Genomic DNA, 25,920 nt, shown 5'->3' with positions numbered 1-25,920 from the left:
TGTTGTCTATGCAGTGGGTGTCCCGGGTCAAAACAACCCAGGATGTCGTCGGATTATTGCAGGATTATGGTTTTGCCAGTGGGACCTCCGCAAGGAGCGTCCAGTTTGCCATCTTGCTTGGCAACGCCCCTCCTTCTTTCCTGTTGGATATAAATGCGCCTACCAAGTTTCCTCAGCTGTCCCCATCGTTCCAGCAGCAAAAGTAGGGAAACATTACAGCACTTGCATACTTCTGCACTTTGCAGATGCCTGAGTGCACCACTCTTCTAATTGGTGTTGACACAGTCAGGCCACTCATCCACTCAGGCAAGTGACCAAGGGCCAGGTTTATCAATATTTCAAGCAACGCGACACAGCAAGACAATTTTGCGACAATGAAGCTCATGGAAATGTAACTCACCCAGCACAGGATTTTACTTCAGCTTTCCTTTTGGGGCATGTCATTTTCTATATCCCAGTATGCATTCAGTACTCCAAGGACCAACATTCTAAGTAAATATATTGCACTGGAAGACCTACCAGGTCTGGAAAACTTGTGGTCTCATACTCATAACAAATGGTTTGGAGTGTTCTTTTTTTATTTTAGAGACAATACAGTTTGTCAGTGGACCCATGAAGCAGTGCAGGCCATATATAAACGCGGACCCTTGTGGCCTAGGAAGTGGCTTTCTCTGTTCAGCCAAGTCGCCTCTTCCTATGGTCTTCAGTATTTCTCTGTGTCTGTTCATCAGGTAGGTCAGTGAATTGTGTATTGCAATCTACGGGTGAGCAGGTCAAATCTTAACATGGCTAACTCAATCGGGCATCCTTCAGAGATGGATGCATTCATTGTCTTGACAGTAAGAGACCTTAACTCCTGATACCAGACTGTGAAATGGTAGGATTGCTGCTGCAAACGATATTTCAAAAATTGATCTATATTACTCTTGAATATGAAGCCATGATTCCGCTTTAATTTGCTGTCTGCATTGTAAGTCCTCCAAGTAGTTGTGGCTGTGTTTCAGTGGTGAAGCAAGGGGGGCAGGGGGGTGGACCGCCCGGGGCAACATGAGTTTTGGGGGTGGCAGCCTCCCCCCACCCCTCCCACTTGTATCTGCGACCGTCACAGGGTGGCAGACGTGCAGGAAAGGCCAGCCCCCCCCCCCCTAACCTACACCTATTGCGGGAATCTGCCAGAACCCCTCCCCCCACCGGTCTTACATACCACCGCGGGCAGCAACCGCCGCGGCTGTCATGGGTGGCCAAAGGTATAGCTACGCCACTGCTGTGTTCTGTATTGCAACAACAAAGTGAGGGATGGAGTGCTTGAATTAATCTCAGCCACTGGCAACTGTTCGGGCCAAATTCCAGTCTACCATTTTTCACCCACCATGCCATTCTAGACAAAGACCCGCCTTTTGCAAATCAGTATCGATCCTACTCCTCATGGGAATAGTCTGTCCCTTAGTGGCAGGTGAGGCACTGCCAGCAACCCTTGACTGGTTTTGTTTCATATAGCAGCACGAACCCCCTTGTGCATCAAACCGAGGTAGGCCACCCTCTACAGACTAAGACATACATCCCTAGAGGTGGGTAAGTCAACAAATTAACATGACTAGTCCAGCCAGACCCGAACCAAGCTGTGGCTCTAAGTGCCCATGCCTCTTGCCGAGTCATGGAAATATTTGGCATGTCAATCATATCATTCAACAAAGATCACTGTAGAATTGATAAGGCTCAACAACGTGTATTTCTTTAACAAGCTGAAGCGTTTCACCTTTGTACATCAGATTGAGCAGTATTTATTAAGAGTCAGAGTTTTTAAACATCCTGCCCTGATGGCACGTCAAGGTCACGTGTACTCTATGTGTGACCTAGATTCATATTATAGAAGAAGCAAGATGATAGGCTATGACATTAAATGCACGAGAGGTTTATGTAGAACACAAAGCCTGAGCTCTCACAAGTGAAAGTGCTATCAAATGAGATAATCAACAAATGGAGGCTCGGTGAAATCGAGTATTGCCTGGGATCACATCATTTGGTCAAGTAGGGATTGATCACAGATTTGCCAGTTTCACACTGAGCAGTTCAGCAAATTGATAAGAATCTCTTCCTGCCATCGAAGATCAACGCAATGTCCTTAATGCTTTGAGGATGAAAGCGTGACAGGCAGGATTCACATTTAATTTTTGGCAGTCTTACATAGCGCGGAGCTTGCCCAAGAACATAAAAGCACTTCACAACAGTCACAGACTATATTACACACTGTTTTCTGCACAAGGAGACCTGCCAGGATTTATGGGACGCTGAGCCAAGGCCAGGATTCAAGCCTGGTTCCCCATGTTATAGGTACACCTGGCTCTGGGCTCGAGGTTCCAACAGAACCTCGAGTTGAGCCAGAGCCAGGCCAATGCTGTTTTTTCTAATGTCAGTGACAAAACCATCAATTTCTTTGCATTCAGTGCTGTCGATTTTTGGTTCTTCCTCTAGGTGGTCTTTGGAATGTTACCTGGGTACTGCGTGCCCCTGGTGGTCTGCTCTAGAATCGCTCCTTGCCCGAGCTCTTCTCAATCAGAGCTACTAGCAAAAAATTAATTCCATTTGTATCTGTTCATTCTGTTAATTAATTTTATTAGCATGGTACAGTCTGTGTCTCCAGAGAGGGAGATGTGCATTACTTAGACTTTGCTGTTTCTCCTCCTCATTATAGGACTAAAGAACGCCATGAACAATACAGACTCTCGTTTTTCTTAATTATTGGATTTAATTTTTATGTCATCCTGAATTGGCTTTTTCCGGAGCTGAAATACAAATATCTGGATGAAAACGAGGCATATAGGAAACCTTTATTATGTGCTTCGGCGTGTATGCTTACTTGTGTACACCTCTACATGAATGCCAGTGTGCATGTATACATGCCTATGTGTATGCATGCTTGTTGGTGTATCATTCATGTGCATGTTTGGCCAGAGCCTGCAGGCAATCACCTCTACGCGCAGCCAAAGTCTGTGTGCAGCAGGGTTGGCAGGCCAATACGTCAGGTCCTGTGGCCAACTAATTCTGCGCACGGCTTTCAGGCCCACAGGCACCCCCCAAAGGTCTGGCCAACATCTCCTGCACACAGCCTTCTCCCTTAGTGGCAAGTCACAGGGCCTAGCCAGCCTCGGCTGCGAACAACCACTTTTTCTTTGCCCTCTTCTGTATCTTTGACAGAGTTTGTCGAAACCCTAGATCCCTGCACTGGGCTTAACTTACTAACAGTCCTTCAAATACCATGCAGATTCATAAACCTGCGCAAAAGTTATGAACAAATTAGATCTTTTTTTAGTCCCCTATAATTGTGCGACATTAAAGTTACTAGTAAGTGAACTATTTTACTAAGGGCCACATTTTGTGCCAATTCAGCAAATTTGACTAAAGTCATATGCAAGTCAATATACATACACACACAGATATATATATGTGTGCATGTATTTGTGTACATATATATGTATGTGTGTATATATATATATTCACTGAAAAAATAAAAAGTTAAAGAAACATTATAGTTAGGTGAATATGTCAGTGACAACATTAACATTTTGAATTACCAGTTATATTTAGCAGAGCTAAATATAACTTTCTCCCCCATCATGCATTGCTTATGACCGCACATATTACTTCACTCATGATAAGTTATATATGTATACATACACACCCAACATAAAAGTTATTGCTTCAATTTTACTTTATTCCTAAACACAATACCACACAGCACCGAAACTGCCCTCATCGCCGCCACTGATGACATCAGGGCCCTGCTAGACAATGGCGAAACCGCGGCCCTCATCCTCCTGGACCTTTCAGCCGCCTTTGAAATGGTCTGCCACCGCACCCTACGCACACGCCTCCACAACGCAGGAATCCGAGACAAGGCCCTGGAATGGACCACCTCCTTCCACGCCGGCGGAATCCAGAGCATCCGCCTCCCCCCTTTCCGTTCCGAAGCCTCCAAGATAATCTGCGGCGTACCCCAGGGATCATCCCTCAGACCGACATTGTTTTACATCTACATGGCCCCGCTTGCCCATGTCGCCAGACTGCACGACCTAAACATCATCTCCTATGCCGATGACACACAGCTGATCCTCTCCCTCACCACGGACCCCCTCACTGCCAAGACCAACCTCCACGAAGGAATGAAAGCCGTCGCAGAATGGATGATGAACAGCCGTCTGAAGCTGAACTCGGACAAGATGGAGGTCCTTGTCCTCGGCTCCACCCCCTCAGCCTGGGACGATTCCTGGTGGCCGACTGCCCTGGGAACAGCTCCAATGCCCACCGACCACGCACGCAACCTGGGGTTCGTCCTCGACTCAACGCTTTCCATGACCTAGCAAGTCAACACCGTCTCATCCTCCTGCTTCAACACCCTCCGCATGCTCCGCAAGATCTGCAGATGGATCCCCACCGACACAAGAAAAACGGTCACCCAGGCCCTCGTCAGCAGCAGGCTGGACTATGGAAACGCCCTCTACGCGGGAGCCCCGGCCAAACTACTGAAACGACTGCAACGCATACAGAACGCCTCGGCTCGCCTGATCCTCGACATCCCACGACACAGCCACATCATGCCCCACCTGAGAGACCTGCACTGGCTGCCCGTCAACAAGAGGATCACCTTCAGCCACGCACACAAGGCACTCCACGACACCGGACCAGCATACCTCAACAGACGACTCGCCTTCTACACCCCGAACCGCCAGCTCCGCTCGTACGACCGCACCCTCGCCACCGTCCCCTGCATCCGAAGAGCAACTTCCGGCGGCAGATCATTTTCCTACCTCGCCACCAAGACCTGGAACACCCTCCCCATCCTCCTACGGCAGACCCAAGACCTACTAACTTTCAGGAGGCTACTCAAGACCTGGCTGTTCGAGCAATAGCAGCACCCCCCCCCCCTCAGCGTCTTGAGACCCTCACTGGTGAGTAGTGCGCTCTACAAATTCCTTGATTGATTGATTGATTGAATAAAATGTAACACAATCACAAACACTTACCACATTTCATCCCACCAAAGGACTTCATCATTAGTAGCCTTGCCGGGCTGCTTAGTGGACGATAGGAAGGTAGGATGGAAAAGACTGTACTGCTAACCAGTTGGAGGGTACTCACTCCCAGGTTGAGCATTCACTTCCAGATTAACTATCACAACTAAGTATTTGAACGCTTCATTCTAATGACAAAGTGTCTAACAAAGATTTGGCTAATTGTATGGCTTCTCAGTTTGCCTACTAGTTTGTCACCTGGCCCACGGCTCCATCCACTTTATTTTGCTCACTTCAGTTCCCTTGGTTTTTTTTAGTTAGAGAGTATGTACCTATCTGTATATTTGTGTGCATTTGTCTGTGTTCTCCTCCGGTTCTGGATTGAGACATCTTGTTGAAGAATTACCCACCTTGGAGTAGGTGGTACAATTTGTCTTTAACTGTGCTCTTATTCACTATTATCTCTAGTTACCTTTATGCTCCCTTTTTCTTCTGTGTGCACCCTCAGACTAAACATGCTGTCATCCCATAGACTTTGTGACAGAACCGACTCATGCCAAAAATTGGCTTGTGTGTTTCTCTACCTTTCATCCTCCCCCCCTTGATTTTCCTTACTTCAGCCCTTTATTACTAATAGCTGCATGTTAGAGATAGAGTGAAAGGATTTCATCTCGTTCAGCCAAGCTCAGTAGTTTGCCAGGCCACATTATTTTGTGCACATTGACCCTGCTGAGATTCATTTTCAGATTACGGCTCAGTCTGCCACTAAATTACAAGATTAAGTTTACAATGTTCAACAAAATCTAGCATATTTACTTTCTCTGTTAAATCAATTAGGTTCACCATTAATGACCAGGGCAGGAATGCCAAGGGCTCCAAGTATGCCTATGCCCAATTACGAATGCCCTACAGGAGTAGAGGTTCTTCTATCGCTGGTAGCCTGCAGCACACTTACTTTAATTCTTCGTTAGCCCCACCTGAGAAATATGCAGGGTATCCCCAAGTATTCCAAACGTTTCTAAGTAACAGTTACATTTTATATTCTGACCCTCACACTTTTCAACAGATACCACTAATGTGGACTTCATCATATCGTATTTACTTAAGGATGCTTTAACTTGAGCCACACCAGTCAAGGCCCGAGTTATCTCATTATAATCGATTCTTTACAAAGTTCATTCCTATCTGTGGGTAAACACAAACCCAGCTGACAGCACAAACAGGTCTACTCACATTAAAACAGGTTTTGAGAGAAATTACTTCATATATCAGTTACTTCTAGCAGTTTAGTAGCAGAAGCATTATAGAGTGAAGAAGCTGCTCTTGAAGCGTTACATCAGGGATTAAGAGAAGTTTTAAAAGACACCCTGTTTTCAGTGCCGAACCGGCCCATCAATATGAGTCTACGCCCTGATTGGTTTAACTGTACAACTTAATGTATAACAGAAACGGCAAAGATCTGAACAAAGAGGTTATTGTCACAAAACTGGTTTCTTCTTTCACAGAACCTGTGCCTCCATCTATTGAGAACAAACAAAGGCAAAAAGGAGTTAAGAGTGCTTTTTGCAAAGATGATTGCCTCCAAATTGAGAGTAATATTTTAGGATTGACCTAATTCCCAATGCTTTTATTCCACATGAAGAATCTATCACTTGACCTTCAAAGGGGATGGAGTGATACATCAGTATCTTAACGAACACCTGAAGAAAGGTTTTATTCGACATTCCTCTTTGCTGGAAGCAGTCCCAATATTTTTCATCCTCAACATAAATGGTAAATACAGACATTTTATTGATTACTGAGAAGAAAGCAAGATCACTATCTGAAATTTATATCCCCTTCCACTCGTCTCTGTTTTGTTAGACCAGATCAAGACAGCACACATCTTTTAGAAATTGGACTCGAGAGGGGCATAAAACCTGGTACAAATTTGAAAGGAGATAAGTATAACACCGCTATAAATACATGGTTTGGCACTATGAATACCTGGCAATGCTTTATGGGCTCAATAATACTTCAGCTTTATTTCCGGATTTGTTTTATGACTTCTTCCATGATATACTGGTTACCTTCCTGGTGGTATATCGTGATCAAATCCTTTAATCTCGGAAACGTTGCATGAACATAGAGCTCAAGTCAAGGATGTGTCAATGAGACTCGAAAAATATTCCCCATACACCAAACTTGACAAATGCATGTTAGAAGACTCAGAAATATGCTCCTGGGATTTCAGATCTCAGGTGCAGGTATAGGAATGGGTAGCCAGAAGTTAACAGTATTCCTTGAATTGCCCAATAAGTCTATGGTTAAGACAATTAGTATATTTATTGGGTTTGCATTATTTTATATTCATTTTATGCAGGGTTTTTCTTCCATGATTGTGCCATTATTCGAATCCAGAAAAAGAAGCATCATATCCTGTCGCCTTGGACTCAAGAACTCTGTCAGGTTCCAAACATTATCATACCAGCTGCGATCAAGAACTCCTTGCCATCAGAAAGCCTTCATACATTGGAGACGTAATTTGGAAGGGGCTACCCATAAAATCATGTTGTGGGCAGATCATAATAATTTGTTGTATCTCAACTCAATGGAAAGTGTCAATGCGACACATACTTGCTGATGCCTGTTCCTCTTTTGCTTTATCAGTTCATATTAGAACATATAATCAGTATGGTGAAAAGGATGCATTATCTAGATCCATGAGGGAGGCTGAGGTGAATACTGATTCTCCAAGCATTCTGGCCCATACATCAATCACAATGAATGCAGTCTCTTCTTTCCTACAAGGGGTACAACAAAGACCATAAAAGTTTCATCCAGATTCTTGGATACACAGTGACCCACGAAGAAAAAAAATACTTTCCAAGCCCTGGTTATTCCTGAAGAAAAGCTTAAAAAACAAATCCTAAAATGTTGTAATAACTCTCCTGTGTCAGGACATCTTGGACAAAGAAAAACAAGGGAGTTATTGATATGTTAATTCTGGCGGTGCAGAGTGACAAAGAACTAGGAACAACCTTGTCAATAATTGTGTTACTTGTGCTCAATCTAAGAGTTATCATTCTTAGCATGCTGGATAACCGCAACCTCTCTCCATGCAGCAACAGCCATGACCCATGAGCTCTATGGATGTTATGGTAGAGCTGTATATACAACGTTGTTAGTAGTGGTGGACTATATCATTAAGTTAGGACATTTTGTTCTACTTGAAGAAATTACCCACAGCTATTGCATTTGCATACATCTTCATGGAAACATTTTCCGCATCCATGGCCTGCCTACTGTCAAACTCAACGAGTAGGGCTGTGGAACCCAAGACAATTGCATTCCCTCTGTTGATCGTTAGAACACTACACAATACAAGGAGGCAGTCTTAGGGGAGGAGTAGGATGGGAGTGAGATGGAGACACTGATGGTAATCATTTACTTCTCAGGACTGGCACAAAGCTGACCATCACAGATGATATGATGTAGCTGCAATAATAAAGAAAAAAACAAAATGTGAGACACAGGACAAAGGTGCAAAGAGTAAGGGTCGATACAACAAGCACTGGGGTTTAGCTAACAGAAATCCATGGAGGACGGTGCTGTTATGATCCCAACATCGACCTTGAAAGAGATGTTGAACTCCAGCTTGCAATATAATTCCCAGACTTTTGTCAAATGATAAGAAAAGGAAATAGAGCAATGCCTACCTGATCCCCTTAACACGAAGGAACCGATAGGGAAGAGAATTAGGAAAATGCAATGTACGGAATACCGTGCTGAACCACACAATGGGCAGCTATTTAACAGCTCAGAAATGTTGCCAGGTTTCTAACGCGTGCTGCTGCAAACCGTAAGTACTCCTTGTACCTAGAAAGCCCTAGAAAGGGTGAGCTTAACACAGAATTGGCTACACACACACTGGTTATTGACTAGCTCTCTATATTGATTTCCATAAACCTGTTCTCATCACTTGCCGCTCACCTTAAGGCCTCTCTTCCTGATAATCTCTGGGATTTGTAGTCTCCCCAGTTCCCTTCTTCCCTGACCCTGTAACTTTCCACACAGTGTCTCTTTGTACTTTACTTTGTATTTCAGATCTTTCTGCTATTTAATTCTGACACTACCATATGATATTAGCACTCATCGTAGCTCTTAGTTTGTGGCTAAATGCTGGAAAGAAATGATGAAGAGATTGGGTACAGTCCATTACAAGTCTAGCAGTTCCTATCAGACATAAGAGAATGAATCAGTGGCTAGAACAATACTGTAGATGTTTTCTCATGAATCATCTGACACAATAGAGCAAATGAATTCCTTTGGCTGAATTCGCATACAAATTTCCCTACAGAGTTCAGTGGGTACTTCACCCTCTCCTGCACCTTTACTTTCATCCATGTCTGCCTTCGAACATAGCACCTTCCAAATTATCTTAAATTCAATCCCTCAACTGTTGCGGCAGATTAGAACCATCAGGTCATCTGTTTTTGAACATTTGCAGAAAGTCAAAGCAGACTATCAAATGACAGAAGATGCTCCTAGGCAAGCAGCCCCATATACAAGTGGGGCAGTAGGGTTTGTGTATTTCAGGGTCCTTTCTGAAGTTCACTGCTAAATATGTAGGTTCATTTTAAAGTATGGATTTCGTAGGAGCTGCAGCAGTAAACTTACGGTTGCCTAGAAGACTGATGATCCACTCAGGACACGTTTCAAGGGTAAAAATCCGCTGGATCAATACACAGTAGTATTCCTCCACCTACATTAGTTGATGAGTCCCCAGAATATGACGCTCCATCCATCCGAGACTCCAGAACACATCATGGATAGTTGCAGTATTTGATTACTTGAAGTGGTACATGCATCAGACTGCTCTTGGGAACAGGCCTCCTTTGTCAGGTCTCCCCAATGAGTGAGGGCATTTCTTGCTCAGTATCCCCAGAAACAAAGATGTAACTGCAAAAGTGGGTTGTCCGTCTTAGTAAACAGCATGTTAAATGCAAGGAACAGTTGGATGTGGTAAATAATTTAAAAAAACACAGAAATCCAAGAAAAAAAAACTGAGATTAAAGTGAAGATATAGCTAGCTTTAGTTATGAAGGCACTCTGGCAATAAAGGATAATTACTACAGACAGAGCTTGAATTTAAGGGCATGAAAATAGAAATGTTTTATTTTTTTACCCTGAAGCAAAATGTTCAGTAGTGTTGCAAAATATTAAAGGGAAGTTCATTCCAACATTTAGCAGATAAATAAAAGAAAGATTATTCACCTTGTTTAATTCTTATGATTTTATAGCAAATGCTGAGAGGCCAATCTAAGCCATCTGTTAGGCAAATGATGAAGCAAATTAATGTAAGATAATGTGTGCCAGTCTTCATAAAAGTCTTGTGTGTCAGGCAAAGTAACTTGAAAATAACCACTTTAAGTATCGGGAACGAGTGTAAAAAAGGAATTTGAGTTTTTGTTGAATTCATATTTGGGAACAAGACAGATAGACGCATTTTGCACCACTTACACCCATTGTAAGATATAATGCGGTGCCGCCAGATAGAGATAATTGCAGTAGTCAATTCCAGATGCAATGAGTGCCTGAACAGCATTGCAGTTAGTTGGTAGGGAGAAGCAGAACAATTTTGTAAAGTATGCCCAGGGTACAAAAACAAGTTGCTAACTGATCGACCTGAGTAACAAACAACGGTGTATTTTTTAAGATGAAACCAAGATTCCTGGTTGAATTCCCTGGAGCAGAAGGGATGCCTAACGATTTTGGCGACCACTGTGATGACCAGATAGTGGCTTGCCTACTGAACAATATGATCTCAGTTTTCTCACTATTTAATTTAAGTCAACTGAGATTCATTCAAGATGCAATGGCATACACGCACTGCTGAAAGTTGTGATTAGAAGCATAGTTCTCAGAAATAGGTATTAGAATATGAGTATCATCAGCAAATTGGAATCCAACATTTTTGACATGGTTAGCCAAGGAAGCCATGGAGGCATTAAATAATGTCAGGCCTGGTGAAGATCATTGAGGACTCTACAATTAAGAGTGAAAGGAGGAGAGCAATAAGGAGACATTTTAACAGATTGAGGCCTATCCATTAGAAAGACCTGAACCACCCTAAAGTGCTCTTACAAATCCCAACTTCAGCTGGGCTATGAAGGAGTATGGAGTGGCGACACCACATCGAAAGCTTCAGAGAAATCCAATAATATAAGTATGACAGAATTGTCTTTATCCATGACTAATATAATGTCATCTGCCATGGATAGCAAAGCTGTTTCAGTGCTATGGTATTTCCTAAAACATGTCTGCTAGGGATCCAGCAACTCATTACATTTGAGGTAGGTTGACAGCTGGGTGTTGACTACCTTTTCTGCAATCTTTGCTGATAGTGGACATAAGGAGATAGGCTATAATTTGAAAATTGTTCAGGATTAGATGTAGGGATTTCTTTTAGGAAGAAGTTGATCAATGCCTGTTTCCAGAAAGATAGCATATTTCCTGATGTTATAGAAAGGATAGAAATTGTGGACAATGTAGGGCAGATGTAATGTTCAACCGTTTGGAGAACGAAAGGGGTACAAGGATTTAATTGAAGTCCCGATTTCATCTACTAAAGTAGTTCACTAGTCCGATCATCGCCGATGAATTTGAAATTATCAAAAGAAGTTCCTTCCGTTGAGCAGTGTGTTGCTTCTAAATTTTCAGGTTAAAGTATGGCTGAACTGTTCTCAAAACCTAAATAACTATTTTCAGTTTAGCTTTGAAGAACGTTACAAGATTGTCACACAAAGATTGCAAAGGATTGATTGTCTCTCATTAAATTTAGGGCATTGAGAGTTGAGTAACTAATTTAGAACATCACAGGATGAATATGTGGAACAGCTACTGAAAGATTAATAATAAGAGGCATTATCAAATTTAATTGCAGATTTATATTCCCGTAAAGGGACGTTAGATCGAATTGCTTTGCCAGGTGGCTTCTAGTTTTTTACAAGCTTTTTTTATCTTCTGCAGTTCATGAAAGTGCCATGGGGCCGTTGACTTGTTTCTATTCTTTTTATTCCAGAGTTTAGGAGCCACTAGTCTAAGACCTTTTCTAGCCACCCATGAAAGATTATGGGAACACTAGAGATGTTCTCATGAATTACTGGAGATTTGACCTGTAAAGCCTGTCCCAGTCTTAGACAATCAATTTTGGCAAAAGAACGACAGAAAATAGCATTGTTTTTGACAGGCATGATGTTAGATGAAAGTATAATGAGTTTGATCGGAATAGCCTAATGATCTGACCAAGTTGAATGAATTGGAATCCCTGAATGTATCCTGCTGACCAGTTGGGTGAAGCCAAGTTTTGAAAGAATGTCAATGAGTTCAACAGAGTCTATGTCCTGTAGGTCATCAAAATGATAGTTATAGTCATCTAATATAGCAATATTGTCAGCACTAAGAATAATGAAAAGTCCCCAACTGATTAGTGAAGGTAGTCCTTGTGCCAAGAGGACGATACATCAATGCTCTTGATAGAGTAGTCTCAGCATTCAACTGAAGTGAAAAGATCATGCCCTCAGCATGAGGTATTTGAGCTTCGAAAAATGAGCGGGTGATATGTTCACAGAATATAATAGCTATACCGCCACTTACTTTCCATACACAATTTGTATATTTCATAAGATAATTGTTGGTCACTGTACCTACAGTAGCGGGCCCAGATGTGTTGTCATCGATGTTTCACTTAAAACAACACATCTGGCTTATTAGTAGGCAGAAAGTTAAATATATCCATGGAATGCCTAGGTAAGGGTCTCTGATAAGGTCGTCAGTTTAAAAACACATTCTTCACAGAAGGAACATGGCTTTTAAACACAGAGCTGTATGTGAAGGAATATGCCTAGTTGGGAGCTAGGGCTCTAAGCATTTCAGACGAGTAGTTACATCTTGCCTAAAAGGGAAAAAAGGCAAGGGTTCTGTCTCAGGGGGGAGTGTTGGCATGGAATGGGTACAGAGGGACGTGCGATATGTATTTGTACAAGGCTTGGGAAGTCATTGAAACAAAACAGTCAAAGTGTAGTTATGGTTCGAAACCTAAAAACCACTGAGGTACCTATGTAAGCTAATCATAACTTGCACCGCATCATGCACTTCTATGTTCTCACATATGACATTATGACATAATTTATGACAAGGTAAATTACCTCACTGATGGCATCTCTGATGACACCATTGATGACATCACTAGAATGTTATGTACGATGGCTATCAACATTATTACAAATAATCAAACTGGCCATAACAGGAAAATGTTTTCAAGGATCTCATAAAAAATTAAATACTGGAACTTTCCTTTCAAAATAACATTGTCTCCAATATTGTTTTGTGAGGTAATTGCCAATATTATAACATTAATTTCTTGCCAAGTGTCATTGTTTTGTTTATGACTTCACAGTGGCTGTTGTCGCCGCGGGATTTGCAAGCACTTAAGCAGGGTCCACGTACCTAAAACTGAACCGCAGGGTCTGAGGCCTCCTGGCAGCGGCTGAAGTTTGTGCACAGCAGAGGTCAGCTGCACGGTGGGCAGAGTAAAGGGGCCCTGGTGTTCACCTCTGCTGTGCAGGACCAAGGGACGTACAGATTGAATGCTTTTGCCTGGTTAAAAGGTTGAGGCTTCAGTCGACTGGTCCAATAAGTGGCCTTGAGGAGCATTGATATTTTTCTGAAAGTGCTTGTCACGAACAAAGATAGGTACAAAAACAAATTGGAAAGCTTTTTTATTAAATTATCTAATTATTACTTCAAAAGCCTGCCTGGAGCAGCATTTGAGTCAGCAGCATACGCCGAGAGCCGCTAATGTAATTAAATTGCTTGTTATTTGTTGCTTCCCGCTGCGCTGCATAATTTTATTTTTTGTAATGTTGTACAGTGTCCTAAAAGCAACGGCCCACGGAGGAAACTAAAACGCCCATTTTAAAACAGTAGATAGATTTTAATGACAGGTTTCTTTTTTAGTGCTAGGATGTTCTCTATGGTGAGTTGGAAGCAGTGGAAACTAGGAATGAAAGCTAGATAATCAGTGTGTGTTTAGCCCCTTTCTTGTTTGCTTTCACCACTTCCAGCTCATCCTTGGTAAGGGGAGTACTTACAGTCTTCTGCGGCATACATTACATGCCTGACAACCTTTCTGGCTATCTGTATGGGGTCCCATTTGTATAGTTCTGCTCCGTATTCTGTACCTTGCACCTTTTTAGGTCGAGGACTACCAGTCTGCCGAAGGCAGAACCGGAAGTCGGAAGATTTAATGTTTCCTAGAGTGGCTATTTAGCCCGCCTCTCTTCGCCTCTCTTTTTGCTTCTCTTCCATTGGCTGGCTTCCTAAACGGAGGCCAGCCATTGGAGGAGAGAGCTGTCCCTCCAAATAGGCTCCGTCTTTTTCAGATTCGGGGGCGTGTTTCTTGCTGTTCTTTCCACTTTTTAGCAACGCCCTTTTTAGGCGTGTTTTTCTCTCCTCCTGCCAATGGCAAGAGGAGAGAAAAAGAAACACGCCCCCGAATCTGAAAACGACGATGCGTTTCTCCGAGGCATTCCTGCTTCGCCTCGGAGAAAGGCGGTTGTGTCTCCTACCTACTTCCCCTTTGAAAGACTCGTTTCCACCCTGTCGCCACTGTTTTCAGGTTTATCTTGTTCCACAATGTAAAAAAAATAAAAATAAATACACGCGATTGGATAAGTTACTCGCACCTTGAGATCTGTTGTGCGCCTGGCATGTGCAAACCTCTCAGTAATCACATGTACTCTATTTACCATGCAACAGTTCACCCCCGGCACAAGAATCCGATAGCGATCACCTGTGCTGAAAGAGGAGCCGGAGTATTTAAGCCACTCCTCTCCAATGAACCGGTGCTTGTCAATCAGCCAAGACACCGTTCGAGAGTTGCCTGAAGCTCCTACCCTACGTTTCCAGTCAGTATTTCCTAGCGGGAGAGATGCCGGAAATTATCCCGCCTGACACGCTCTCCCAACTCCAGCCTCAGCCATCGATGGAGCCCTGAGCCCAGCTGCATCGAAGGTGGCTTGCGCCTTCCAGAAAAGCCTCTGCAACTGCTTGCCACCCCCCTGTATCGGCTTTCGGGCGAAACAGGAAGTGTTACAACAGCGGGGCAGGAGGGGCGGCTTTCTCTCCAGCTTCGCGTTCGAGTTACACTTGCAGGGCATTTCACAGCTCGCACACACGGAGTGCTGCGATGCGAGCTACAGCCGCATTTATGTTCTTTATTTTTGTACAACATTGTAACCGCATGATGTGTGAGGTAATAGTCTAGCATCTACCCTGTTCTCCTAGCGTTAGCACACAGAAAGCTGTGCTGCTACACGCATACGGTCTTCAAGAAGGCATACCCAGCTCTTTGTAGGAGGAAAATAAGGACGCTGGAACACAGTGTGCCAGATGAGTCGCTGGCTGCCTTTGAAATGTCGCCTGCCAGCTTTCTCTTTGCCCCCCTGGGGAAGAGAGAAGTCGCCGTGCCCCCAGGGAGCCCTGGCTAATTGAGATAAAGTGTGCCGGGGCTCCGCGGCGGCGCCTAATAGCCCCAGAGGTGTGCCAGCGCGGAGAGCAGCTGGGTGGCCGTGCCGCGCCGCTCCCCTGCAGTCACCCCCAGAGCCCCGGGAAGCGGACATGCCCGAAAACCTCCTTTCTCCTTCGTTTGCCTAGCTGACTTCTGTGAACCATGCTTCCCAGAATCGGCTGCCCCAGGAAACGCATCCCGTGTGCGGTCCCTCCCAGCTGTGCAGAGGGATTTTCTCCCGCCTCCGGGTGGGTGTTGGGTGTACATCGTGTTCGTTTTGGTTTAGAATAAACGCTCTCCAGGATGCTTTCCCAGCGGTTTGTCGGTGGCACGGGGCCGGGAGCTATTGTTACTCGTGCTCTAAAAATAGCCCTTGAGTTTATTATTGTCTACCAGTCTCTCTACCTCACTTCTCCACTCTATCTCACTATCTCACAACTTCTCTCTCTCAAAACATCACTACCTCACTCTCTAGCTCACAACTTCACTCTCTCTCACTCACTACCTCAATCACTCTCTATATCACTACCTCACTCTTTCTATCTCGCTAACTCACTTTCACTCTCTCTTTCACTACCTCTCTCTCTATCTCACTACATCACAACATCACTCTATGCTTATATATCACTACCTCACAACATCCCACTACCTCACTCTTTCACTACCTCACTCTCTCTATCTCACTACCTCACTCTCTATCTACCTCACTCTCTATCTCACTCTCTATTTCAATACCTCACTCTCTCTCTCTATCTCACTACCTCACTCTCTCTCTGCTAATGCAATAGGTATCACATATGCAAAAAAAAAGCTAATGACAATAGAAATGACAACGCCATTTATTTAGGGATACAAAAATGATTTAAAAAAATGAGCAATTCCAATAGCTCTACCTATAATATTGCCGAGACCATTGCATTGTAAATGCTTGTTTTGTATTCTCCCCATCAGTTCCCTCATGCTATTTGGGTTAGACGGGTATTGTTCTGTGCTTCCCTTGTCTTACCATTATGCAGAATCTGTGATTAACATATGTGTCCCTCTGTCTCTCAACCCCATTTTCAACTCAGACTCTGTTTGTGTTGAGAAGGGTCCTACCAATCAACAGAGAGGGAGCAGGATTCTCTTTGGTTCCAAAATTCGACTCTCCGAGCTTGACACCTACCTCTTTCTACTTCACCTCTCCCCTCCCTCTAATACTGTCTGTTCCTAGTTCTACACCTCTGCCTCTTTACCGCGCCACTCTCTACCCCATTTCTCTCAGTATCTCATTTCTCTTTCTAGCCTATATTACTCCCATTAGGGGCGTGGCCGAGGCAGCCAAGATGGCAGACGTGTCTGCCTAGAGCTCTGCAAGCTTGCCCAACAATCAGTGCTCATCCGGGCTGGCGCGGTAGTGCGGAGCCATTCAGGACCTATAAGGGGCTTGCCGATCTGAGCCCCCTCCTTGACTGAGGCCCAGGAGTCTGAGGCTCCCCAGCTAAAGGCGTCCTCTCCGTATCCTGCTTACCTCGGCCCTCAGTGCTGCCCAATGGGAGGACGCACACGTGGGCGAGACTGTGCCGGCATCCCCCACAAGAGACCTGCACAGAGCCTTACTGTGAGCCCCGCGGTCCCGGAACCTGAGTTGAAGTGCGGAGAGGAGGTGACGGCAGCACCACAAAGGGTAAGTGGATGTGGCCTCCCCCCGCCCTGCCATCATGCTCCGCGCATCTGGGAGACTTAAGGATGGTGCGGCCTGTGATCCCCTGCGATGCAGTAGTGCGCTGGACCCTCCTCCCCACTGTCTAAACTGGGGTGAGTACTGCGGTCGCTGGGGGGAAGACTCCTCAAAGCCTATCCCCACTCCTCACTGGGCACAGTGCTATACCTGGGTGGGGCCCAACCTGTGGACCCAGCATTTCGAGCCTCCACCCCTCCCCCCTGGTTCAGCACCACAATCAGGGCGCAGGGAGGCGGTGCATGAATTTCAGACACCCCATCGGTGAGTGATAAGACGACACTCCTGAGTGCTCTCTGCCCCCCCCCCCCAGGCCCGCATCGAAGCCAAAATTGAGGTGTGAGATGTAGCCTTACCTCATCTGTTGGGCTATGCACAAGGGCCACTTCTGATGCGCGGAGCGAGGCATCACTACTGGGGGGCTGTGCCTCGTGGTCTCCTGATGCTGGTTGGCCTTCTACCTGTCCAGTTCTGCTTGCGGTGAGAGGGGATTCCCTACCTGCTCCCTGGGATTGTAGTCCTCAGCGATTGGTGCCACAATCGAGGTGCGTGGGAAGGGAGCGCCTCCGTTGGGAAGCTGGATGCTGCCACTTCTGTGCCCAGATGCCGCTTTCCTGCATGCCTGACTGATTTTGCCTCCTAGAGGAGGGACCCCTGCGGAACGTGGGGGAGCAACCCTCCGTCGCTCCTGGCCTTCCGTGGGCTAGACACAATTGGGACAGCATCCCCTCCTGCCTACATGGCATGCACTCCCCATCTGGACTGGCTTCTTGGAGTGCCTGGAGGCACAGGCACAACAGGGTCCATAGTGCTGCAAAGGTCTCTACGAGGAGACCATAGTTGACCTTGAGTACACATCTCCCCACAATATGCAGAGGCTCCACTCTAATGCAAGGCCCCAGGCGCCGGCTCCAACTCTGCACCTCCCTCCGGCCTATGGTGCCCTGCAGGGGTTAGAGGATGCCACAGTAGACCTTACCATGGTCAAAAAATTGGACAAAGTGCTGGCTGCTATAGCGAACTCCAGGGTCACCACAGGCCTTAATCTTCTCAGAGATGACCATCGAAAGCTTGCAGACAGGGTTGCTGACAGAGATAAATTCCTCTCTGCTCTCCAACCACCTGCAAAAGACCACCAAGGGGCCCTGCGTGACCTCCAGAACCGCGTAGCGCAGCTGGAGAACCGGGCGGACAACCTGGAAGGCAGATCCTGGAAGGATAACATTTGGATATTAGGTCTACTGGAGGGTCCTGAGGGGTCGGATCCTGTCGCTTACCTGGAGGCCTGGTTCAAGCAATTCACCCAAGCCCCGGACCTCACCTCCTTCTTCTCCCTTGAGAGGGTGCACCTCATCCCGGCGCGTCGCCCACCTCCGGGCACTCCTTCTCGGCCATTGCTGCACAAATTCCTGCACTTCAAGGATAGGGATGCAGTTCTGCATGCCGCCAATAATGAGCCCCTCTGGATGGAAGGCAAACACGTCATGCTGTTGCCTGACCACACCCAGGCCGTGCAGTGCCAGTGCACATTCTTCATGGAAGTCATATGACGTCTCTGCCAGTAGGGTATACAATACTCACTGCTGTATCCAGCACGCCTCAAGATAATCTGCAAGGGCACCACCTCCTTTTATACTGCCCCGGTTGAGACGTTGGACTGGATTGATCAACACTCAAATGGACCCAGGATCTCTGATGATTGTTGCATGTGGACTCCGGAATAGGCAAAGCTAGAGGAGTGGGACTCAATCACACCCAAGGTCCCTGCTTTGGAGCTTTGTGTCTGGCTCTCCTGATCTGGAGCAAATTATCACCAAATGCCGGAAAGCTCTTCAGGGTGTGGCGGATCTGGGCCCTACTTCTGTGGCCTCCGATGATGAGAGGGGCCCCCACATCTTTACCCTGAGGAGGATCCCAGTGATTCCGGCACCTTTCGGGCCGAATCAACGATACCGCCCATTATGACTCCCCAAATAGCTGACACTCTTATCTAAATGCCTCCTGCCTCTTCTGCCTCTCTTTCAGTTTTGTACATTCCATGATCTGAGCAGCAATGTGACACTGGCCCTGCATTCCTTGCTGCTCCCAGCCCTTTTAATTCCACCGGCTTCATATGGGCTACACACATCACCTACTCTGGGCACATAGTTTTCTCTCCCCCTCAAAACACTGGAGTGCTTGCACCATGTTTTGTTTGGACGTACTGTTGATTGCTCGTCTTCTGGGCAAGGGCAGGGATGTTGGCGCTCTTCCCTCCCTACCTTTTCTCATTGCATCGCTCATCTCGCCATGACCCCTATGGCTGATATCATTTTTCTCTCCTTGAATGTATGTGGCATGCACACTGCCCGTAAGCGCTACATGGTATACTCCTATATCAAGCGTCAACAGGCACAGTAGCTCTCTTACAAGAGACACACCTAACTGTGGGTGAGCTAGACCGGCTGCGCAAGCGATGGCGGGGAACCTTCTGTGCTACTACCTACTCAGCATTCGCACGGGGACCAGGATATGGCTACTGCCTGGCATCCCCTTCCAGGAGACCCGCACGGCGGTTAACACTGAGGGGGCTATGCACCACTTGAAGATCTTCTGGGTGGCCAGCCTGTACTTTTAGGTAGCATTTATGCACCCAACACTGAACAGGGGAAATTAGGGATTCCCTTATGGGCGTCTTGGCCCAGTTCACAATGTCACTATGGATATTGGTGGGGGATTACAACTGTGTGCTTGACCACTCCCTGGATAGGTCCCACCCACCCATCCCACACTCCCCGCCTTGTGCAGACAGAGCGCTTCTGTACCTGGGTACAGCACTGATCACTCGTGGATGGAGAACTTGGCACCCCATGACTAAGTTATCCTAATTTCTCTCTATTCCACGTAATTTCTATGTATGCCTTGATCGATTCTTTTGTTCACCTACTATCGTCCCATTGGTTCAGTGCACAGAATACCTGGGGCGGGTCCTGTCTGACTACGACATGCACCTCATAGCCCTTAAATGGTGGCCCCTAGGCCTGGGCCAAAATTCCGTTCCGTTCGCGGAAATTGCGATATTTTGGCATTTTCGCGTTCCGCGGAAAGCGCGAAAATGTCAAAATTTTCGCATTCCGCAGCTTAGCGATAATTTGTTTCATGCTCGCGCTGTAAAAAAATACATTCTCGCGTGTGCGCGATCGCCTTACCTGAATCCCCGCGTTCGCCGACAAGTTTTCCCGACCCGGTCGCGTTCTCCACGAGTTGTTGGATGTTGGAAGCCATTTTGCGCTGTCTCCCGACAGTTCGCGGCCGTATTAACGTCATTTGTCGCGCGATCACGTCATTTGTCGCGCGATCACGTCTTTCTTCTCGCGATCATGCACCGCGCGAGTATGAGAAGATTGAGATCTCGGACACGTCGTTCTACATCGCGAGCGAGAGGGTGAGGACGCGGGCACGTCTAATCGAACGCGAACAGGAGAAAGAGACCCCGAACACGTCATATCCAACGCGACAGGGACAAAGAGAACGCGATCATGTCATTTTCGACACGCCGGCGGAAGTAATGTGAAGCTCGATAACTCGAACATGTAAAATTTTCAATTTGGAGAGGAATATCAGGTCTAGCAGCATGAAACCTTCTGCAAATGCTGATTTTGGATGAAATCAACTCCTTACATTGACATTTTGCTGTCCTTTTTTGTGCAAGGAGTCCTTTTTTTAAAAGGTGGAGAGAGGGAGGAAGTGACACAGAATCCCCAACTTCCTGTTCCTGTCCAGCAGGCTCCTCCCAGTGCTTTGTCCATCTCCTGCTCATTCTGCCTTTGGATTTGGAGCTGGAAAGATCTGCTGCATCATTGCAATTGGATTTGAGGATTTTTGGAATAGGATATTTTACAAGTAAGTGGTTGTTGTGTCTGTTTGATTGTGGGCATTGCAGTTGTTGTAAGTAACTACAATTTATTTTTGATAATTAATTATCATCATTCCTTTTTTTTTTTTAATTATGTGGGTAGTAGTAGTAGGCCCGAGCTAGCCATGGGCATGGCCTCATGGGTGTGTGCATGATGAAGCAACTGTTCCTTTTGTTGTTTTTTGAATGTATTTCATTTTCAAGCACATTTAGGGCATGGATGGCATTGGATTGAGTTGGGGAAGTGTGCTTTTTGGGGGTGGCCTTTGTGATGTTGATGGGCCTGGCCATGTGGCTGGTGGCCATTTTGAAGCCTAGGCCTGCAAGCTTGCCTGGCCGTGTCTGCCAACAGGCCTGCTTTTTCATCCACTAGGATCAGAGCAGGTAGCCACAGCTTTATTGATCAAGTGTTTTCTGTGTGATCTGTTGAATTTAGACATCATTTAGGGCATGGATGGCATTGGATTGAGTTGGAGAAGTGTGTTTTTTGGGGGTGGCCTTTGTGATGTTGTTGGGCCTGGCCATGTGGCTGGTGGCCATTTTCAAGCCTAGGCCTGCAAGCTTGCCTGGCCTTGTCTGCCAACAGGCCTGCTTTTTCATCCACTAGGATCAGAGCAGGTAGCCACAGCTTTATTGATCAAGTGTTTTCTATGTGATCTGTTGAATTTAGACATCATTTAGGGCATAGATGGCATTGGATTGAGTTGGGGAAGTGTGTTTTTTGGGGGTGGCCTTTGTGATGTTGTTGGGCCTGGCCATGTGGCTGGTGGCCATTTTGAAGCCTAGGCCTGCAAGCTTGCCTGGCCTTGTCTGCCAACAGGCCTGCTTTTTCATCCACTAGGATCAGAGCAGGTAGCCACAGCTTTATTAATCAAGTGTTTTCTGTGTGATCTGTTGAATTTAGACATCATTTAGGGCATGGATGGCATTGGATTGAGTTGGGGAAGTGTGTTTTATGGGGGTGGCCTTTGTGATGTTGTTGGGCCTGGCCATGTGGCTGGTGGCCATTTTGAAGCCTAGGCCTGCAAGCTTGCCTGGCCTTGTCTGCCAACAGGCCTGCTTTTTCATCCACTAGGATCAGAGCAGGTAGCCACAGCTTTATTGATCAAGTGTTTTCTATGTGATCTGTTGAATTTAGAGATCATTTAGGGCATGGATGGCATTGGATTGAGTTGGGGAAGTGTGTTTTTTGGGGGTGGCCTTTGTGATGTTGTTGGGCCTGGCCATGTGGCTGGTGGCCATTTTGAAGCCTAGGCCTGCAAGCTTGCCTGGCCTTGTCTGCCAACAGGCCTGCTTTTTCATCCACTAGGATCAGAGCAGGTAGCCACAGCTTTATTAATCAAGTGTTTTCGGTGTGATCTGTTGAATTTAGACATCATTTAGGGCATGGATGGCATTGGATTGAGTTGGGGAAGTGTGTTTTTTGGGGGTGGCCTTTGTGATGTTGTTGGGCCTGGCCATGTGGCTGGTGGCCATTTTGAAGCCTAGGCCTGCAAGCTTGCCTGGCCTTGTCTGCCATCAGGCCTGCTTTTTCATCCACTAGGATCAGAGCAGGTAGCCACAGCTTTATTGATCAAGTGTTTTCTATGTGATCTGTTGAATTTAGACATCATTTAGGGCATGGATGGCATTGGATTGAGTTGGGGAAGTGTGTTTTTTGGGGGTGGCCTTTGTGATGTTGTTGGGCCTGGCCATGTGGCTGGTGGCCATTTTCAAGCCTAGGCCTGCAAGCTTGCCTGGCCTTGTCTGCCAACAGGCCTGCTTTTTCATCCACTAGGATCAGAGCAGGTAGCCACAGCTTTATTAATCAAGTGTTTTCTGTGTGATCTGTTGAATTTAGACATCATTTAGGGCATGGATGGCATTGGATTGAGTTGGGGAAGTGTGTTTTTTGGGGGTGGCCTTTGTGATGTTGTTGGGCCTGGCCATGTGGCTGGTGGCCATTTTGAAGCCTAGGCCTGCAAGCTTGCCTGGCCTTGTCTGCCAACAGGCCTGCTTTTTCATCCACTAGGATCAGAGCAGGTAGCCATAGCTTTATTGATCAAGTGTTTTCTATGTGATCTGTGGAATTTAGACATCATTTAGGGCATGGATGGCATTGGATTGAGTTGGGGAAGTGTGTGTTTTGGGGTGACCTTTCTGATGTTGGTTTTCTTAAAGACATGCTTTTGTTGTATGTGTCTGGTGTGTTGGTGTGCAATGCATGCACCCTGCAGACCTTTTTGGGGCCTGTGAATGTTTGTATTTCCATTTTGTTGCATTAAAAAGGCAGAGCAGTGTGCTTTAGCATGCATCCTTTTCCTGGCTTTTATAGGCCTTTTGTGAGCTCCAGGTGTTTCCCAGGCCCCCGGATTGTTTGTGATTTGTGAGTGTCCATGTGGGTGGTGGCCTTTTTTGGTGTTTGGACTGTGAGTTATAAGTGTCCTGCTTTTGCCATAGGCCTGCATGGTTTTCCTATTGGGTATTTGGCTTACTGCTTCCATCCATCCACCCCCTTTGCCAGCAGCAGCTCCATGGATGCTGAGATGCTCAAATAATTTAATGATCCACCCCACTTTCATTACATTTTTATTTTGGTGGTTATTATTAACTTTCCTATCCTTCCTGAGAGTGTAGTGTGTGGCTGTACACAGTAGTATAACATAGCTCTAGTTAAAAAAAAAGTCATAAATGGCTAGACTATCTTTTGTTTGCACTAGTACAGTACTAAGTAACTGAACCACAACAACAAATGCAACATTTCACTGATGTTCTTCTCCTGTCTTATTTGCTTTTAGGTGCACAAAAGACAGAGTAGGAGGTGTCATCAGCATCACCCGGCTACCCGTTGTACTGCCAGCCAGACAGAAGTCCTGCTGCGCATCACGTCCACGTGTGCCCAGAACTTGTTGTGCATCTGCATCCTGCCTGACATCTGAAGAAGATGGCCCCAAAGAAAGGTACCAGATCCAGTACCAAGAAAGTTGCCGGTGAGAAGAAGGAACAGAAAAAGGAAGTGCCATTAACCACGACTGGTGGTGTGCCGGCCAATTTTATTTTGGCACCAAAAAAGTTACGCCTGCAGCAGCGTTGTCCGGGAACCAAGCTGGGAGCAGCACAGCGGTCCAACCACACCAACCTAGGCCCAAGGGCTTTAGTGTCGCAGAGGTAGCCAGTCTACTAACGAGCAGCGATGTTGAAGAAATGTCATTACCGCAAAGTAGTACACAATCAAGTTCAACGCAGGCGCCAACTCAGCAGATCAGTGTGCAGCCGCCGCAACAAGAACAGCAGCAGCTGCCGCAACAAGAACAGCAGCAGCCGCTGCAACAAGAACAGCAGCAGCCGCCGCAACAAGAACAGCAGCAGCCGCCGCAACAAGAACAGCAGCAGCCGCCGCAACAAGAACAGCAGCAGCCGCCGCAACAGCCCACCATAGTAGTTGTTGCTCCTGACGTAGGGGCATTTCAGGAAATCGAGCTTCCTGCAGACAAAGTGGAGCAAAGTCAAACCACTGTTTCAGAAGATCTATTGTCTTCCAGACCACCAGCAAGGAAAAGGAGGCTTAGTCCATCATCTTCTTCTTCTTTAAGCCCCGCTTCTGATGATCGTGATGACACATGGGTCCCACCAGCTCGGTCTGAGAGTGATATACGCCACAAGACAATGCTTCTGAAAAGGAAGGTCACAGAAAAACTTAGAGCTATGGAGGTAGATGTAGAAGAGGGGGGTGATGATGTTGATGAAGACGAGCCAGTCATCACGCACATTACTCCCGCCCCAAAGGGATTGGAGACCAACATTCTCACCCTATCCAGAAAGGCTGCTATTGAGCGGGATGTAGCACGGATCTCACCAACACAGGTTACACCACCACTACCTCCAGCTGCCATATTTTCCAAGGCCCGGCAGGGACCTACATCCAGCTCAACCATCTCAGTAGGTAGTGGTAGTAAAAGTCACAGTGTAGGTGCACAGGGTCACACATTTTCAAACACCCCCTCAAGTTCATCTGGTGTTGAAAGTGGCACATCCAGCAGTGCCAGAAAGTTCTCCTCCCCAGTTTGGGACTTCTTTTCTGTTAGCGCCAAGGAGGAGAACGTTGCTATATGCTCAATTTGTCGGCAAGGTGTTCGGCGTGGTAAGCTTGGTACAAATTATGGTACCGGAGGACAAGCAAGTCATCTCAGAATACACCACACTATCGTGTGGGAGGATCACCTACTTAAGTTAAAAGAAAGTAGAAAAAGTCAACCCATTGAAGTTGGTCAGGATGAATCAGAGAGCGATATTATTGCGGTGGCAGGTGAAGAAGAGGGAGGCATTTCTAGCCCTGTCCCCAGTAGTGCAGTGGTGGTAACGCCCACATCCTCCTCAGTAACATCAGAGTGGCACCGCAGTAAGAGCCATACTCAGAGTCTGTGTGAGACACCAAGGCGACCGGCGAGTACCTCAATGAGACAATCTGTGTCGTTGAGCCGTAGTGAGTTAATGAAAACAGCACCACTAAGGAAAGTAAGCCAGCCTACCATTGAGAGCATGTTTAGGTTGGAGGGGCAGTTCCAACGCAACCACCCAACGGCACGATTGTACAATGCGAAGCTGGCTAAAATGTTAGCGCTGGACCTTCTTCCTTTTTCATTTGTGGAAGGGGTGGGTTTCCTTGAATTTGTTTCTGCCATCTGCCCGAAATGGAAAGTTCCCAGCCGGTCCTATTTCGCAAGAATTGCTGTACCGGCACTACATCACGATGTTCTGGAATTGG

The sequence above is a fragment of the Triturus cristatus genome, chromosome 7 (assembly GCF_964204655.1).
Source record: "Triturus cristatus chromosome 7, aTriCri1.1, whole genome shotgun sequence".
NCBI classification, from domain to species: Eukaryota; Metazoa; Chordata; class Amphibia; order Caudata; family Salamandridae; genus Triturus; species Triturus cristatus.
Note: the sequence above shows the minus strand (reverse complement) of the source record.